This window comes from Cupressus sempervirens, chromosome 2 (assembly GCF_028749045.1).
Source record: "Cupressus sempervirens isolate cs-2001-9-10 chromosome 2, ASM2874904v1, whole genome shotgun sequence".
NCBI lineage: Eukaryota > Viridiplantae > Streptophyta > Pinopsida > Cupressales > Cupressaceae > Cupressus > Cupressus sempervirens.
Window position 1 is genome coordinate 124,785,276 of NC_143119.1, and position 19,597 is coordinate 124,804,872.

The 19,597-nt window shown below is 32.6% G+C and overlaps 1 pseudogene; it reads right to left on the bottom strand.

The window, feature by feature from the left end:
* Positions 1 to 16,992: 16,992 nt before the first annotated feature.
* LOC149571349 (putative aspartic proteinase GIP2 pseudogene) lies at positions 16,993 to 18,403 on the bottom strand (annotated as a pseudogene).
* Between the last annotated feature and the right edge of the window lie 1,194 nt (positions 18,404 to 19,597).

Below are 19,597 nucleotides of genomic sequence, written 5' to 3' on the forward strand. Positions count from 1 at the left end.
GCTCGTGCGCATTCCAAAGGGCGCCCAAACTGGTCCATGCAATTACGATTTCTTCCCCGCGTGATTAATGTGGAACACTCATAAAATTGGAAACACAAACATGTATGGGACGAACCCACTTGTGTAACCAAATAATGCAAAAAATTGTGATGTCTCAAGCGGAGATCATGCAGAGCTCATGTGAAATACAGGGGACTAAACTTTAATATATCATAAAGGAGGTTAATACAGGTCCGAATATTTTGTAAGCACTGAAATATCCAAATGTTCCAACGATGGTCCAACGTTGTGAATGATGAAATAAACAAATCAAATCTCGACGATGGTGCCTGAAATAGTATATGTCCCTGCTAAATATAATCACAGCAATAAAAATACACGGATAAGCACAGCCACTTGTGTAACTGACCAAACCGCTGAGTTACAACGAGCGAATCGGAAGGTTGAGGAGTTGTACAAGCCACCTCCACATTGTACCCACACCCGATCTCCGTCCAGATCTACCACCACACGTTTCTTCTTCAGCGGTGTCCCTTTCTCGATTTCAGTTATCTATTGCAGAGTTTCAGAGTCCCGAGTGACTTTCAAGACAATACTGGATTTTAACCTATTCCCATGTTGTTGTTAATAATTTCTTTGCTATCGAATATTGTTGTTAATTTTAACCTTGGCTTAAATTTTGAATCAAATATTGCTGTTATTTAAATTTTGATATGCTTATTATTTTTCTGTTTGAAATTAGGATATGAAGATCTCATAAATTAAAGATATATATGTTTTGTCGTACTTTGTGAGTTTTTCAATAAATTGATATTCTTCGAGACCAATCATCTCTTTTACATGAACATATTTGGCGGTGTCTTACATGTTAAGGTCAAAATATAAATGAGATATTATCTATGTAATGGAAGTTTAAGATGGGTATGTTCTAATGTTTGGATTATTTTACACGAAATATAAGATTTTTAGATTTTGTTATTTTTAGGATTAGTTTGTGTGTATACAAGGAATTGAAGTTAATATCACAATCTTTTTCTCATAAACAAATATTATATTATAGTTCAGTCTAAATTAAAAAATAAAATTTTATATATTTATGGTATTGGCACTTCCTTAAGGGCCCAAACAAGTCATGTCACTAAGACCGGAGCTATCTAACTAGACTTAAGTATGGATAAAGATAGGGGGTTAACTAAGGTGTGGGTAGAGAGTGATTCTTTAAACATTGTTAACTACATTAACGATTAACTTCACCTAGTCAGACGATTAAACACTTAATCAATGACTTCAAAGTCATTCTTTCCACCTTTGTGAAGTGTTGTGTTTCTCATGAGTACGACGATAGTAATTGTGTTGTGGATTTCCTTGCAAATCTAGGCATGATGACTCATGATAGTTTATGTTGGGATGATCATAATCAAATCCCAATGGAGCTTAGTTGACACTTAAGCAATAATGTCTATGAGTGGCCATAGCAGGATTATTTCCTTCTCATTTCTCTTACTTTTTATGAAAATGACCTCATAATGGTGGTTTGGTTAACTACTATGTGGTTTTCTACCATTGCTTGGGTGGTTTAGTCTAGTTTATGCTTGCATAGTGCTCTGTGTGTGAAAATGCATGGGGAGAGAAATAGGTTAGGACCTAGTGTTTATGATAAATGGTCAAATACGCACACAGTTTGATAGCATTTATATTCAAGTAGTCTTACTTCATATATGAAAACCTTGCATGGTGTGGATGCCCTAATTACTAAGGTTTTTGAGGATGGGTGGGATAAATGCATTCTCGAAGTGTATGCTATGGAGTTGACACTAATGAAGATTTAGTCATGAAGGTTTCTAGGATGGATAAAAAAAAATTAAGTTCTATAGGGATGAGATATATGTTGTAGCTGCAGTGGATCACTTCTTTCTAGCTTGGGAACATGAGGTGGTTACTAAAACTATTAATAGTGAGTGTGAGCACACTACTTTGCAGAAACTTTGGTTAGAGGTTGTTGAAATTATTATACAAGTATGTTACCCTTGATGGTAAATTTGGAATTCTTTTCAATTATCATCTTATGATTCTCAACCATTTTTTCCATGATAAATGTATTTCTCTCCCTTCCTTTCTATTTGGCCTCTTCCCTTAATCATATTATGGAAGCCCATGAGAAATAACCTTGGGCCCCTATTCTTCATGGAGTTTGATTTTTCTTATTATGGAAAAAGACCAAATCTGTCAATATTGCTAAATAAACCTCTCTAAAGATCAATGTGGAGTTTAAGAAGAGTGTTTGTATGCATTATGACAATGAAGGGGTAGATCAGAATCAATCAATTTTGATGAGGATGAAGTATATCACATGTAAACAAAGAGAAAATATCCTCTATTAGTTTCTTCCTCATCATCTTACAAGAAAAGGGTGGTTTCTTTTGAAAATGAAATTTTGGGTTATGATTAATGTTAGGAGTATGTCCCTAACTCATTGGATCATGAGAAGGGATAGAAAAAAGGAAAAGGCCTCACCCAAGAGAAGTCTAAATATGGGCACTTTGGAAGAGGGGTGTCAATGGGCTCCTCTAAAGCCACAACTAGAAATGGTAATTGGCCCCATCCCTTTTTTAATTTAAAATCAATATAGGAGAAGGAAAAATAAGGGAAGCTAATTCATATTGATATTCTAGTGGATACGAGTAAGGATACTCCTCTTTTCAAGGGATCTAGTTACCGACATGAGGTTTTGGTGAGCAGAATATTGAGTAGTTTTCTTGTTAGCCAAGAAAATATTTTTAACTTTATTTTAGATAAGTTAAAGGCTATGATTTGAAATTCCTCAAGCTCTCAGAAACTTGATGATATTCTAGCCAATACCAAGAATTTGACTTATAGTGTTCATAAACTAAAAGGAGGATCATGAATCCGAAATGGAGAAGTTGGAAACTAATTAATGGTTTCAAGTTGCACTCAACAAGGAAATCAATATTAGCAAGTCTTCTCTGCTAAACATTGGTGAGGGTTTGAGGAAGCTAAATGAGCATGTGGAGGAAGTTCATCACCTTTCCAAAGGTTTTTCTCCTATTTCTAGTTCTAAAGCTTTTACTCCTCATACAAGTTTTTCTCAAGGTAAAAAGAAGAAGAATATTACCGATATGAGCACAGAGAATCCTGATACTAATGTTGACCCAAAATTTGGTCTAGGTCCTACTATGCGATTAAGGAATGAGGAAAAAGGTCCTACTCCTCTTGATAATATTATTATGAAAGCTATGGATATAAAAATCATTACCATTAATGTAGTGCCTGCCCCTAGTTCGCATTTTGTTATCATTATCGAACTCTTTTAGAGCTGGTTTTATGTTGATGGTTAGCAACAGTATTTTGAGACTTTCAAATATTATGTTATGGATTCAGTTAATATGTGATGAGATTACTTGGTACTTTATATTTCATAGTTGCATGATGATTATTTAGTGATTTCAGTATTTGTAGTTATTGATGATGATTAGATAGATGATTTATTCTATGTGTTTTCTTATGGATACTTACCCCATACTTGCATGGGTATGGTGTGCCTGTTTGCTTTTGTATGACATGTTTGATGTGGTTAAGGAAGGTAGTCGTAGTCACCTGCTAGTCGGGATCTACACGATGCACCACTTCCTGCTATTGCCTATTTAGTTTAGTATATATTGTGCTTGTACATGCATGGTTTTTATGTAGGTTGTAGGTACCAGGTATCGACTTTTCTGAATTGCCAGGATGAGCATACCCTATCACATCATCTCAATGATAAGAGAGGGGAGATAAATTCTCAAGTCCAAATCCCAACCCTTTAAGCCATTTGTTTTAATTGAAAATTAAGACAAGTATCCGAGTTGAGTACCTTCTGAATATGTCGGATGACGTAGTTTGTGATATTAACCTTTGGTTTGATTTTGTAATTATTTTAGCTATGATGGGTTTTCAAATTTTTACCTTAAGAGTCTTTGATGTATTTTCTATTAATTAAGCTTAATTAAAAGATTTAAATAATGTTTTAATTTAATGGAAAATTAATATCATATTTTAATATTAATTTAATTTAATTAATTGGGAAATTAATTAAATAAAATAATTAAATTTAGAAATAAGTTATAAGTTCAAATTTGGAATGTGACAATATTTATTTTAATAATAATATATTTGGAGCTCATTTTTAAATAAATGACTAAATAATATTATTATTAAAGCTAACAAATATTTCAGCAATTAAGTTTTGGAAAATGAAATTTAAGAGTGGAAAATATATTTAAAATTATTAGAAGATTCTAAATCTCATGTGATTAAAATATAAATATATTAAGATTGAAAAGTGGAGTTATTAAAGTTAGTGCATGAGATTTAATAAATAAATAAATAAAATTGGAAAGAGTAAAGTAAATATTATATTAATTATTGTGCATTATTTTAATATTTGCTCACATAGGAGTTGGCAAATTCTCGAGAGTTGTCATGTAGACAACAAAGGGGTTTGCACTCTAAGAATGCATAAGTTGTCTACACTTAGGAATTAGCATATTATTTGAACACATAGTGTCTACAACCTTAAGACTCATCTAGACGGTTGGAGAAGACCCATGCTTGGTTGTCATGCTTATCTTCTAGTTGTTTCTAGACACTTTCTAGATGCATCTTAAAGGCCTTTAAATAGAGGCTCTCCTAGTGTGTTTGGACAAGCTTAATGGAAGCTACAAGCTTCAAGCTAAAAACAGAAGCTTCAAGCTTACATGCTCATATTCTTCTTCATGCTCATATGCTCCTTCATGCTCATATGTTTCTACATGCTCATATATTTTTACATGCTCATATGCTTCTATATGCTTCCATACTTCTTCTAGCACTTCTAGTCACTTGGAGAATTCGGTTGGCTTGGATCTTGGAGAAATTGCGAATGTTGGAGAAGGAAGGAATTCTCTATGGACTTCTGAGGCATGACAAATTAGCATTAGTGTCCAGGTGTACTCGTGATAATCACATAATTTATTTGCACTCTTTCTCTTCCTGTCTTCATCGTGTATTCTATATGTGTCTGAATATTCTCTCTGATTGGATCTGCAATTTTGAAATTGAAATCTAGATATGCTATTTGGTTGAGAAGAAAACAATAGAAAAATCCTAGTTTCAAATGAGAAAGAAATTAGATCTTAATCGGGTTTGGGTTCGAATTTATATTGTGAAATTAGATAGACAAGATTTGAAATTAAAATAGAAATTCTAAGTTGAAAATTTGAATGGTTAGATGTAATCTTTCTATCAAATTATATTTTCAGATGTGTATGGACAAACCTATTAGATGGATGAATGGATAAATTTAGAGAATAATTACCTTTTAGGAGAAATTCTTAATTCATCACAAATTGCCCTGTCGCTGCCCCTTGGATAGACCCAAACTCAATCATTCATAACTTTTTATCATGATCAAGTTTATTTGATCGCTCTAGTCAAAATTTGTGCAACTTGGCCCTCTCCAACATATTTCAATTTCAGCCCAATCCAATGGTTCATTAGGGAGATATGGCCCTCGTACTGAGACTGTTTTATTCAGGAAAAAATATTTCTCCATTTTCCATAACCAAGAGTTCTTTATGCTTAAACTTTACAAAAATAATATATCAAAGCATGGAATCAATTAAAGATATTATTGCAATCTTCTCTTATTAGAATCTTATTAATATGCATTAGTTTTATATGATTTATTATCTAATCTAATTAAATCAAATTTAATTAAGATTAGTTAATAGTAGAAGAAGTGTAATTAATTATTAGTCAATTTAAGTAAATAGAATTTAAATGAGAGAAAATTAAAAGAAAAGAGATTTTAATATAGTTTATATAGTGGACTTTTTATAATGTATATTAAATACTATTTAATATATATTAAATAATTTAGAGATGGTAATTTTATATTACGTTTTCAAATGAAGAGAATTTAATGATAATGGATTAAGATTTAATTGACATGGAGTCACTGTTATAACATTGTTATAATTTGAATTACTATAGTATTATTAATATGTTATATATTATTAACTAAATTATTGATATACCTTAATGGTATTAAGAGTTAGCTAATGAAGCTTATGTAAAGTTCTCTAGATCGATTACTAATAATTTTGATGAGTTTATTATTTATTAATGCTTGTGGAGTCTAACAAACTATTAATAAATAATACTATAAATAGTTTAAATAGTTATCAATTAATACGATCAGAGTTAATTCAGAGGAGATTAGTTAATGATTGAAGTACTGTAAAAGATATTAATCAAATTGAATTGGTTAATAATTTGGAGGAGTATCAATTAACTGAATCAATGTACATAGGGGAAACTTATTTGAGATAATAATACTTGGTATTGAAGATTTATTATAACTTGTTATTATTAAAATATAAATAGGAATATTGTTATAGAGTAACAAATGTGGTCATTATAGATTTATTAATAAGATTCTCAATATAGCTTGTTATTGAATATTAACAAGTTATTATTATTGAACTATAAATATGAATATTTGTGTACTAGATTATAGTTGACTTTAACTTATAAAATTATAGTTAGTTATTAGTCAACTGATATTAATTGGAACGTTGCCATGGATATGTAATTATTAATTAAATTAATTAGATTTAATTAATAATTAAGTTATGTAATAAAGTTTTAATTGATATGCTAATATCGATTTTTTTAGTAATTACATCGAAGTTGACAAGTCATACTCTCATGACTTGAATAATGACCTTAGATATTTTAATAGCAAGACTTAGTAATATTTAATTGAGAACTATTAGAATGTTAATAGGTCATGGATTGTGTACCTATGTTAATTGATTGATTTAATTAATCATTTTAATTAAGTTATAATATTCTTATTCGAAGATTGATAATTGACTTTCTTATATTTTAACGAATAATGATCCTTGATTTATGTTGGAAGTTGAAGTAACATTAAAGGAGAGTTAATCAAATTAGAATACGGATCTTAGTTAAATAAAGAAAGAAATTTAATTAAGGATTAATGATGATCAGTTTAATGAGTAAATATCTATCCTTAACTTATTCTTAGAATGTAATTCTTAAGAATGTAAGGATAATGTTTTCGGGGAACAAACGGTTTGACTTGTAGGTCAAATGATAAATCCTATACACTTGAAGTATACTTGCAAACAGAAACTGAAAACCTCCACACTTGATTCAACTATGTAATATAGCAAAATCAAAACATGTGTTTGCATCATGTTTTCTCTATGCTTCTTGTTTTGAGTTTTGGGTTGACTAATGTTGACCAGTTATAGGACGTCTACTAGAGGCTTGGGGGTTATGATTGTGATGTTGTGATGATATCTTATTTTCGATCTTGATAAACCCAACCATGGATATGTGATGGAATGCTCTATGAGATGTTTGTAATTACTGATTGTTATAGTTGAGATTCTTATGAATGAGACACTTGAGCTAATCATTTTTGAGTCATCGATCAGTTATCCTTGGATTATTTTCTAGTCGCCATGATGGGACTAAAATGTTGGTTTATATCTTGATGATGTGATGTTGTGACATGTTTTGACTCAACCATTTTGGAGTCTTTGATCAGTATTTCTTTGAGATACCTTTTTGGTTGCTTGTTAAGAATCAATGGATATTGTGATTCATATTGGAGATTATATTTATGAGGTTTATTTTGTGGAGCTTTTATGTATTCGTGGATGAGAAAACCATCTTATTTTCAAGTTGCATGTTAAGGAACCGAGTTTGGTCTTTATGAGTGTTGTGTTATGGGACACAACTGTAGATTTATGTGCCTAGGAAAGGTTGTCTAGGTACATGACTATGGGAGTGGCTTGCATCGGGGTCCGGGGCCCAAAGTGGTCAGTACCAGGGTAGCCTAATGCAAGTTATGTAATAAGTGATAATCTAGTAATTAAAATTTATGGGAGGAAACACACTAAAAAGATAAGTTAGAGATATTTAAACCACCCATACCTTGAGTGCTTGTATAGACTAAGGATGGGAGAAGTGCCTCGTCTTCTTGAGAGGGCTTCTTGGTTTCCACATGTGCCACGTTGAGGGTCTGTGGTTCAGAGTAACCAGTCTAGGGTAACTCAACGCTTGAAGGTCCAAGGTCTAATGAGAGACCAGTCCAGCATAACTCAAGCAGCCATGTGATGACACTCCCTAGTATGTAGCTTGAGTCTCCTCTATAGATTTTGTGTACCTCTGGTGGTGTACTTATTGTTGTGCCTCTGGGATTAGATGTCAATTTTTTGTTTGGAACCTTTGAGTTAGTATACTTTTAGGATTCTTGAACTTATAGAGATTTATGCCATGTGTTATTCGATAGCCTGTTTGGGACTTGAGATTATCTCCTCAGCACGGTGGGAGTGGACCACTTAGATTCCACGCAGTCGGGTGGTAGTGTATTTTCCACTCTTATCATTTGAGATCCATTTGAGACACTGTGGCTGATGCATTCTTGATTGGTATTTATCTTCATTATGTTCTTGGATCATTATGATACATGATATACTTTATGATGGATGTATTTATTGGTATGTTTCTTATATTAATGATTTGCATATGTTAGATGATGGTATCTTATGCTTTACTTTGCATGTTAGTAGGATGTTTTAGGAGTGACATTCCTAATATGATAATATTGATGATCTCTTCGGTGATTTGGAATGTTATGCACAAAGGGATGGCTAGGATTCGTGATGGTCTAATGATGCTATTTACGGTTGGGAGGAACCATGCACTTAGTTAGTTATGTTTGTGATATATGATTATCTTTTATAATAGATGTTTATATCTTTTGTGATGATGTATCATGTATGGTTTTATTTATGTTATTGCATCATGGATTAGAGTTAGTATGATAATGTACTTTCTTTACATGGATGTTTATTCTTTTAAGCTTCTCATACCTTGTGACATGTATAGTGGATAATTGAGTTAAACTAAAATGTAAATTTCAAAAAGGACACTTGTATATTGTTTAAGGACTTTGGATGTATCATTGTTATTATATAAGAATGTGATGTTAGATGAATGGTTGATTTAGATGTAATTCAACATTTTACTTTAAAGAATGTAATCTGTTATGTTATGTTTACTTTCAGTTGGATGTTACTATTGCTTCCGTAGATGTTATGAATGATTTTTACTTTCATGTTTTTTTTATAAAAAAATGTTTGGCAAACTTTAAGTTAATTCTTTGGATTCCTTGGCAGAGCATTACATTTGGTATCAGAGCATGAGTTTCAACTTTGGGAGCTCTGGGTATATTGGAATGCCACTAGTCGTTAACTAGTTGAATAAAAAATAAATTTCGAACTATCATGTCTATCTCCTTCAAACTAAAAACTTGAAACTAGGTGAATTGAATTAGAACTTAAAATTGTTACTTGCATATTTTTCATACTTCAACACTTAGCTTTCAGAATTGAAAAATTTACTTAAACCTAAATGAGGGCAACACTGAAAATTGAAACTTATTCTAATTGCAAAAACATGTATCTTTCATCTATGATTTAAGGTAGTATGCCCTTGATTATCTTTGTGAGCATTAAGTTGCTCTTATTTAGAATGTAATAGGGTATCTATTTTAGTAGTTGTTAAAAGAATGAATGTTGGATTAATGTGATTTTCGGTTTATCATTAAACCAGAATCATATTGCTCTATGTGTGTTGTAGTGTTCTTAGTGGAATCATATTTCCCTATAGGAGGGAAAGGGTTCAATGAAACCCGCATAGTGAGTATCTTAGTTTTTTTCATTCATGTAGGCTTCCAGGAGTAAGCCTAATTCCATGGGGGGTGGATGTAGTGCCTGCCCCTAGGTCGCATTTTGTTATCATTATCAAACTCTTTTAGAGCTGATTTTATGTTGATTGTTAGCAGCAGTGTTTTGAGACTTTCAAATATTATGTTATGGATTCAGTTAATATGTGATGAGATTACTTGGTACTTTATATTTCATAGTTGCATGATGATTATTTAGTGATTTCAATATTTGTAGTTATTGATGATGATTAGATACATGATTTATTCTATGTGTTTTCTTATGGATATTTACCCCATACTTGCATGTGTATGGTGTGCGTGTTTGCTTTTGTATGACATGTTTGATGTGGTTAAGGAAGGGAGTCGTAGTCACCTGCTAGTCGACATCTACACGATGCACCACTTCCTGCTATTGCCTATTTAGTTTAGTATATATTGTGCTTGTACATGCATGATTTTTATGCAGGTTGTAGGTACCGGGTATCGACTTCCCTGAATTGCCAGGATGAGCGTACCCTATCACATCATCTCAATGATAAGAGAGGGGAGATAAATTCTCAAGTCCAAATCCCAACCCTTTAAGCCATTTGTTCTAATTGAAAATTAGGACAAGTATCTGAGTTGAGTACCCTCCGAATACGTCGGATGACGTAATTCGTAATATTAAACTTTGATTTGATTTTGTATGTATTTTGGCTATGATGGGTTTTCATATTTTTACCTTAAGAGTCTTTGATGTATTTTCTATTAATTAAGCCTAATTAAAAGATTTAATTAATGGTTTAATTTAATGAAAAATTAATATCATATTTTAATATTTATTTTATTTAATTAAATAAAATAATTAAATTTGGAAATAAGTTATAAGTTCAAATTTGGAATGTGACAATATTTATTTTAATAATAATATATTTGGAGCTCATTTTTAAATAAATGACTAAATAATAATATTATTAAAGCTAATAAATATTTTAGCAATTAAGTTTTGGAAAATGAAATTTAAAAGTGAAAAATATATTTAAAATTATTAAAAGATTCTAAATCTCATGTGATTAAAATATAAATATATTAAGATTGAAAAGTAGAGCTATTAAAGTTAGTGCATGAGATTTAATAAATAAATAAATAAAATTGGAAAGAGTAAAGTAAATATTATATTAATTATTGTGCATTATTTTAATATTTTCTCGCATAGGAGTTGGCAAATTCTCGAGAGTTGTCATGTAGACAACATAGGGGTTTGCACTCTAAGAATGCATAAGTTGTCTACACTTAGGAATTAGCATTTTATTTGAGCACATGGTGTCTATAACCTTAAGACTCATCTAGAAGGTTGGAGAAGACCCATGCTTGGTTGTCATGCTTATCTTCTAGTTGTTTCTAGACACTTTCTAGATGTATCTTAGAGGCCTTTAAATAGAGGCTCTCCTAGTGTGTTTGGACAAGCTTAATGGAAGCTACAAGCTACAAGCTTCAAGCTAAAAAAGGAAGCTTCAAGCTTACATGCTCATATTCTTCTTCATGCTCATATGCTCCTTCATGCTCATATGTTTCTACATGCTCATATGTTTCTACATGCTCATATATTTTTACATGCTCATATGCTTCTATATGCTTCCATACTTCTTCTAGTACTTCTAGTCACTTGGAGGATTCGGTTGGCTTGAATTTTTGAAGAATTGTGAATGTTGGAGAAGGAAGGGATTCTTTATGGACTTCTGAGGCATGACAAATTAGCATCAGTGTCTAGGTGCACTCGTGATAATCACATAATTTATTTGCACTCTTTCTCTTCTTGTCTTCATTTTGTTTGCTATATGTGTCTGAATATTTTCTGTGATTGGATTTGCAATTTTGAAATTGGTATCTAGATATGCTATTTGGTTGAGAAGAAAACAATAGAAAAATCCTAGTTCCAAATGAGAAAGAAATTAGATTTTAATCGGGTTTAGGTTCGAATTTATATTGTGAAATTAGATAGACAAGATTTGAAATTAAAATAGAAATTTTAAGTTGAAAATTTGAATGGTTAGATGTAATCTTTCTATCAAATTATATTTTCAGATGTGTACGGACAAACCTATTAGATGGATGAATGGATAAATTTAGAGAACAATTACCTTTTAGGAGAAATTCTTAATTTATCACAAATTGCCATGTCGCTGCCCCTTGGATAGACCCAAACTCAACCATTCATAACTTTTTATCATGATCGAATTTATTTGATCGCTTTGGTCAGAATTGGCGCAACTTGGTCCTCTCCAACATATTTCAATTTCAGCTCGATCCAATGGTTCATTAGGGAGATATGGCCCTCGTACTAAGACTATTTTATTCAAAGACAAATATTTTTTCATGTCCCATAACCAAGAGTTCTTTATGCTTAAACTTTACAAAAATAATATATCAAAGCATGGAATGAATTAAAGATATTATTGCAATCTTCTCTTATTAGAATCTTATTAATATGCATCAGTTTTATATGATTTATTATCTAATCTAATTAAATCAAATTTAATTAAGATTAGTTAATAGTAGAAGAAGTGTAATTAATTATTAGTCAATTTAAATAAATAGATTTTTAAATGAAAAAATTTTTTAAAAAAGAGATTTTAATTTAGTTTATATAGTGGACTTTTTATAATGTATATTAAATACTATTTAATATATATTAAATAATTTAGAGATGGTAATTTTATATAATGTTTTTAAATGAGGAGACTTTAATGATAATGGATTAAGATTTAATTGACATGGAGTCACTGTTATTACATTGTTATAATTTGAATTACTATGGTATTATCAATACGTTATATATTATTAACTAAATTATTGATATACCTTAATGGTATTAAGAGTTAGTTAATGAAGCTTATGTAAAGTTCTCTAGATCGATTAATAATAGTTTTGATGAGTTTATTATTTATTAATGTTTATTGGGTCTAACAAACTATTAATAAATAATAGTATAAATAGTTTAAATAGTTATCAATTAATACGATCAGAGTTAATCTAGAGGAGATTAGTTAATGATTGAAGTACTGTAAAAGATATTAATCAAATTGAACTAGTTAATAATTTGGAGGAGTATCAATTAACTGAATCAACGTACATAGGGAAAACTTATTTGAGATAATAATACTTGGTATTGGAGATTTATTATAACTTGTTATTATTAAAATATAAATGGGAACATTGTTGTAGAGTGACGAATGTGGTCATTATAGATTTATTAATAAGATTTTCAATATAGCTTGTTATTAAATATTAACAAGTTATTATTATTGAACTATGAATATGAATATTTGTGTACTAGATTATAGTTGACTTTTAACTTACAAAATTATAGTTAGTTATTGGTCAACTAATATTAATTGGAACGTTGCCATGGATATGTAATTATTAATTAAATTAATTAGAGTTAATTAGATTTAATTAATAATTAAGTTATGTAATAAAGTTTTAATTGATATGCTAATATCGATTCTTTTAGTAATTACATCGAAGTTGACAAGTCGTACTCTCATGACTTGAATAATGACCTTAGATATTTTAATAGTGAGACTTAGTAATATTTAATTAAGAACTATTAAAATGTTAATCGGTCATGGATTGTGTACCTATGTTAATTGATCATTTTAATTAAATTATAATATTCTTATTCGAAGATTAATAATTGGCTTTCTTATATTTTAACGAATAATGATCCTTGATTTATGTTAGAAGTTGAAGTAACATTAAAGGAGAGTTAATCAAATTAGAATATGGATCTTAGTTAAATAAATAAAGCAATTTAATTAAGGATCAATGATGATTAGTTTAATGAGTAAATATCTATCCTTAAGTTATTCTTAGAATGTAATTCTTAAGAATGTAAAGATAATGCTTTCAGGGAACAAACGGGTTCACCTGTAGGTCAAATGATAAATCCTATACACTTGAAGTATACTTGCAAACAGAAACTGAAAACATCCACACTTGATTCAACTATGTAATATAGCAAAACCAAAACATGTGTTCACATCGTGTTTTTTCTATGCTTCTTGTTTTGGGTTTTGGGTTGACTAATGTTGACCAGTTATAGGACGTCTACTAGAGGCTTGGGGGTTATGATTGTGATGTCGTGATGATATCTTATTTTCGATCTTGATAAACCCAACCATGGATATGTGATAGAATGCTCTATGAGATGTTTGTAATTACTGATTGTTATAGTTGAGATTCTTATGAATGAGACATTTGAGCTAATCATTTTTGAGTCATCGATCAGTTATTCTTGGATTATTTTCTAGTCGCCATGATGGGACTGAAATGTTGGTTTATATCTTGATGATGTCATGTTGTGACATGTTTTGACTCAACCATTTTGGATTCTTTGATTAGTATTGCTTTGAGATACCTTTTTGGTTGCTTGTTAAGAACTAATGGATATTGTGATTCATATTGGAGATTATATTTATGAGGTTTATTTTGTGGAGCTTTTATGTGTTCGTGGATGGGAAAATCATTTTATTTTCAAGTTGCCTGTTAAGGAACCGAGTTTGATCTTTATGAGTGTTGTGGTATTGGACACAACTGTGGATTTATGTGCCTAGGAGAGGTTGTCTAGGTACATGACTATGGGAGTGACTTGCATAGGGGTCCGAAGCCCAAAGTGGTTAGTACCAGGGTAACCTAATGCAAGTTATGTAATAAGTGATAATCTAGTAATTAAAATTTATGGAAGGAAACACAGTAAAAAGATAAGTTAGAGATATTTAAACCACCCATGCCTTGAGTGCTTGTATAGACTAAGGATGGGAGAAGTGCCTCATCTTCTTGAGAGGGCTTCTTGGTTTCCACATGTGCCACATTGAGGGTTCGGGGTTCAGAGTAACCAGTCTAGGGTAACTCAACGCTTGAGGCTTCGGAGTCTAATGAGAGACCAGTCTAAGGTAACTCAAGCAACCATGTGATGACACTCCCTAGTATGTAGCCTGAGTCTCCTCTATAGATTTTGTGTACCTTTGGTGGTGTACTTATTGTTGTGCCTCTGGGATTAGATGTCGATTTTTTGTTTGGAACCTTTGAGTTAGTATACTTTTAGGATTCCTGAACTTATAGAGATTTATGCCATGTTTTATTTGATAGCCTGTTTGGGACTTGAGATTATCTCCTCAACACGATGGGAGTGGACCACTTAGGTTCCACGCGGTCGGGTAGTAGTGTATTTTCCACTCTTATCATTTGAGATCCATCTGAGACACCGTGGCTGATGCATTCTTGATTGGTATTTATCTTCATTATGTTCTTGGATCATTATGATAGATGATATACCTTATGATGGATGTATTTATTGGTATGTTTCTTATATTGATGATTTGCATATGTTAGATGATGGTATCTTATGCTTTACTTTGCATGTTAGTAGGATGTTTTAGGAGTGACATTCTTAATATGATAATATCGATGATCTCTTCGGTGATTTGAAATGTTACGCATGGAGGGATGGCTAGGATCCACGATGGTCTAATGATGCTATTTACAGTTGGGAGGAACCATGCACTTACTTAGTTATGTTTATGATATATGATTATCTTTTATAATGGATGTTTATATCTTTTGTGATGACGTATCATGTATGGTTTTAGTTATGTTATTGCATCATGGATTAGAGTTAGTATGATAATGTACTTTCTTTTAATGGATGTTTATTCTTTGAAGCCTCTCATACCTTGTGACATGTATAGTGGATAATTGAGTTAAACTAAAATGTAAATTTCAAAAAGGACACTTGTATATTGTTTAAGGACTTTGGATGTATCATTGTTATTACATAAGAATGTGATGTTAGATCAATGGTTGATTTAGATGTAATTCAACGTTAAGGGATCTTTAAAGAATTTAATCTATTATGTTATGTTTACTTTCAGTTGGATGTTACTATTGCTTCCGTAGATGTTATGAATGGTTTTTACTTTCATATTTTTTTTTAAAAAAAATGTTTGGCAAACTTTTGGTTAATTCTTTGGATTCCTTGGCGGGGCATTACAATTAAGAAAAAATAATCTCTAGCTGATTTTTTTTAGTTATGCTAGGGATTTTTTTCTCTAATTTTTTGGATATTAAGCGGCATCTAGATCCTATTTGGGTTTTGGTTGTGTCTATTTTCACAATAGTGTTATTTTTTAATGTTTATTTTTTACAATTTGGAAACATGTTTTCCCATAGTAAAAAACAAGATCAAGTATCTATCAAATACTCAAATTAACAAAAATCATATCATAGTTCTCGCATATTAGTATTTAAGAATTTATCTACTTTTTAAATTTTAGTTTATTGTGAATATTGATATAATTTTATTTTTCTTCCAAAGTCCTTTAAACCATTTTAAGGAAAATGACTTTTCATATTTGTAATTGTAAGCCTTGCAATGGGTTAACGGAGCCAAGTTCGTGTATTCCGAAATCAAGACTAAATCTAGCCAAGGGAGGAGAGATATAATACTCTTGACACCCTTCAAGTACACTATGAAAAGGGATGTCTGATAATTGGAGAGAGGAACTATAGGAATCTAAATGTTTGCAAGAGGAAGGAGCTTTTGGTTACTTTTGAGCTAAGCGCATAATGTTCCTTTCATTGATCAATATAGGTGGGAATTGCATAATTGTTTTGAGTAGATTGAAAGGATTTCAATATGAGTTATGTTGTAGAGAAAAGTGATGATAGATTTATGAACTAAATGAATCGAAAGCAATAAAAAAAATCATGAGCTAATTTTTTATTAGATAATATATGAAGTCTACGCATCTAATCATTAAAGGTATCATTTACTTGTGAATTATGCATTGTTATTCAATTAGGTGCTTAATTTTCCAGATGGAAATCATAGCATTTTTTATCATATTTGGTCCACCCATTATTCATTAAATGCTTGATTTAATTTGTACTAATGAACTATTATTTACTGAATATAGATCATGGATCAAGATTGGGATGTCATGTCATGCCTAGACATAACATAACAAGTCGAAGAGTACAAATTTGAAAAGTAAATTCAAATGAATCCTCCATCATTAGAGCATTAGTTAAAGATTAATAAAAATGATTTGTAAGGTATGTGGGTCCTATGAGTAACCTCCGACCGAGTGTCGCATGCACACGCATGAAATACTAAGTAGGAATCCCATTCAAAGAGGCTAAAGTCATTGTTATAATATAGTTTAAGCATTGATGGTGTTCTTTAAATCACGTCACTACAGCAATTCGGAAACAGGGAAGCTGTAATGTCAGGCAAAGACGATGTTGGAGCAGGCCATGTTGGAGGCGAGCAACGATGAGCTGAAATAGAGTTTAAACTCTACCAAGTCGAACTGCAGCAGGTTGTCCACCAACTGATGACTTCCCACCACAATCGACTCAGCCGAGTATTTCCATGCGTCTACAAAAGCCAGACACAACACTCCCTCTTTCACTTCAACCACAGAAAATGGCCCCGTGAATCCTCCAAAACACGTACTCGTTATCCAGAACCAGATCGATGAGAGGTACAGCGGGTCCAGTTTTAGTGGAACCCGCTGTTGTGGTGTCAAAGCAGGCTTCAAATGGCTTTACCGACTCCACGCGTGAGATGCCCATGGCTTCCGCTTCCTTAATGAACGCGTCTCGGATGGCAGCGTAGATGGGTGTCGCAGCCTGCGTGTACGGCACCACCGTGCTCAGCTTTGTCCCGCCGCTGCCCTGCAAGCTCAACCGCAGCAGCTCCGGATCGATGGCTAATTTCTTTCCATTTACCTGAATGCTATTAACATTCAGGTAATATTCCTTGGGGTACCTGAGAGTGCGGAGGAAGGTGTAGTTGAGCTTGATGTAAGGGAATTCCTTGTCGGGGCCTTTCAGGTAATTCGGGGTACCAAAAAGATGCCTCCGGGAGCGTCGCCGGCGGGGAGGCAAAACCCGAATTTCCGATCTAATTCGAGTGCCACGGTGGTCTGAAAGGGCAGAGCCAGCCGCGCCCAATTCAAGCCCGCCATTCCCACTGCCCCCTCTGCCAGTCCCTGCAACAAACTCGACGGAGCGCAGGCGAAGGCGAATTGGGGAACGATTATTTTGGAAGCCAGGGAGACCCTCCTTCCATCGCTCGGATACATTGCAACTTTGTCTTGAGAGAGCTCTGCGTTGAAGATCTCTTTTCCCGTTACTCCAATCGTCAACGCTTCCAGGCACGTGTCGTTTTCGCACGATTTTGTTCCCAGCGGCACGTTAGAGCAGTCCCCGCAGCCGTGGAGGGCAGATCCAGAGGCGGTAGAGAGAGGAGTGTGACACGGGATGGGAAGGTAAGTGGAGGATTTGTAGGTCGCGGTTTTGCAGTTGAGCCACAGGAAGTCTCCCGCCAGATCTACGACCACTCTGACTTTCTTCAGGGGGGTCTGGTATTCGAATTCCATTAGGTATTGGAGTGTCGTCGGATCCTTCCAGAGGGGAGCAGCAACAGTGATTACGCGGCTTCTACAGCTTGGTATTGAAGAGGCCCAGTACACAGAGAAAAGAAAGAACGCCCAAAGACAAGTCATGCTGCAGGACTGGCACATTATGTGAATGATCATTTCTAGCAATTAGTTGTAATATAGGCACTGAAAGTAGAGAGCAATCCATTAATGATGATGATCACAAAATCAGAGAGTGTATCATTATATCTTATCAAAAACTAGTGAGGAGCTCTTAGTGGCACCCTGAATTCATAAATAATTTTATAACAGATATGGTAATTTGGTTTCCTTTGTGATCATCCCACTCAGGTGGAATTATGAAAAGTTGGAAACACGTCACACCTTATCTCCTTGATGCATTCGGTGCGAGGGAAAACGTGGCAGGGAAATAGACCTGTAAATTGCCACGCTGAACGAAAAGAGGGCGCTGTACTGTCTTGTTTTAATATAATATATAGCACTATTAATTTAATTAATATCTTAAATATATCTACGAGTATATATAGGAGCTCCACGGATATGCGGATATAGTATTAAAGATTAAAAATTGAATATACATGTATTTTAATATTGATTAATTATTTTTATAAAAATTAATATTTATATATAGTTTGATTTATTGTTTAAGTATGGTTATTACGCAACATTGAGAGTTATTGGTTCAAGGTCTGCTTTTTTACTTAGGATGTACTGTCTTTTGAAAAGATGAATGACTAAGATTGTCCTTCAAGTGTGCAAGATGATTAAACTAATTTTGGTTGTTGTTTTTTTGCCACTAAAATTTCTTTTGCCCCACATAATTATTTTTAGAGTTGAGACTACTACTTCCATGAACATTTTCCCACTCGATCCTTTCAAATACCTTTGTGTGCCTTCAATTGATCCCTTTTTTCTCTAGTACTTTAACTATCATTGCGCCAAGAGGCACAACCCTACAATTGTAGTAGACCTTATAGGAGCCCAACAAAAGTAACAATATAAGAAAAAAGAAATGCTTTGCATTCTCATACCACCTAGATTGACACAATTCGTGCGATGAGTTGGAACTACAAATAATATCATTTCACCTTTGTAATTTTTTTAGAAGAGAATTTGTCTCCACATACAGAAACTGGCAGAGGTGGAATACCAAATATTGCAGAGATTCTTTCATTGAAAAAATGAAGCGATAGGGTTTATAATTCAAACGCATTTAAGGCAAAGATCTAGTCTTTCTTCATCTTCTTGATTCATGGTTGGTTCCCCCATAAATACCACAAGAAAATGAAAGTTATTTCATGATATTGCTATCAGGTTTTAATTTTTTAGTTTTTGAGTCAAACTC